A 1,235-nucleotide genomic window follows, 5' to 3' on the forward strand; every position below is an offset into this window, starting at 1 on the left:
CTTCTTCTTGGTCCTGGCTGGAGTGCTACCACTTGATCCATGCCTCTAGCTCTACTTTATTGCTGGTTAATTGAAGAGAGAGTGTTTTGGACCCTTCTACCTGGGCTGGCTTCAAATCATGATCCCCCAAGTTTCAGTCTGCTGAGAAGCTGTGATTTTAGGCTTGAGTCTATATTTCTGGGCTTTGAGAGTGTTTGATTCAGAAAGTTATCATCAACATTCTCTTCTTTTCTTTGAGGTCTCTTTATGTGATTTGTTATCAGGGTAATGCTGTCTTCTTAAAATGAATTGAAAGTGTTCCCTCATTTTCAGTTTTGGAAGACAATGAGGAGGATTGGTGCAAATTGCAAACTGATTTTTTGCTAGGGATATATGGGTTTCCAGCTTCAGTCTTCTACTAGTTACAGGTTAGATCAGCTTCTATATTTCTTCATGAGTCAGTCTTGGTAGGTTGTATGTTTCTCAGAATTTCCTCATTTCTTTTAGGTTGTCTAATTTGTCGACATATCTAATATACTGACATTCCTCGTAGTCTCCTCTCATCTTTTTATTTCAGCAGCATCAGTGGTGAAGTGTCCTATTCTGAATTGAGTTATATGAGTCTTTTCTAACTTTTCCTTAATTAGTCTACTGAAGAGTTTGGCAATTAATGTGGTTCTTTTCCAAAGAAGGAGGCACTTAGCTTCAAATGATTTGAGGGGGCGGGAAGGTGGGAGGGAGGGTAGTACTGGAGTTTAAACTCAAGGCTTGAGGTTGGTATAATTTGTGGAGGGGAAAGGAAAAAACAAATCCTTTAAATAGGGATACAGGTGGATCCATTGCAACAATGAGATGTACAAGTCGTTATGTAGAAAAACGAACTTTACAACTTTGGTAGGGTGGGGAGGAGGATTAGGAGAGAGCAGCGGGGGGATGGGGGGGAGGATGGGAAGGGATGGGAAGGGGAAACAAAGGAGGAGGCTACAATTTCTTATCAGAAATGTACTCATTATCTTGACCATGTTATTGTAACCGCTCTGTACAGTATTTTCACAATAAAAAAGAAAATTTTAAAAATAAACTCAAGGCTTTACATTTGCTCTACCACTTGAATCAAAAAGCATCATCCTTTAGCTATTCAGGAGGCTGAGATCTGAGGATTGCAATTTAAAACCAGCTGGGTGGGAAAAGTCCTGAGTCTCCAATTAATCACACACACACACACACACACACACACACACACACACACACACACA

This window comes from Dipodomys ordii, unplaced genomic scaffold (assembly GCF_000151885.1).
Source record: "Dipodomys ordii isolate 6190 unplaced genomic scaffold, Dord_2.0 Scaffold272, whole genome shotgun sequence".
In the NCBI taxonomy this organism is placed as follows: domain Eukaryota; kingdom Metazoa; phylum Chordata; class Mammalia; order Rodentia; family Heteromyidae; genus Dipodomys; species Dipodomys ordii.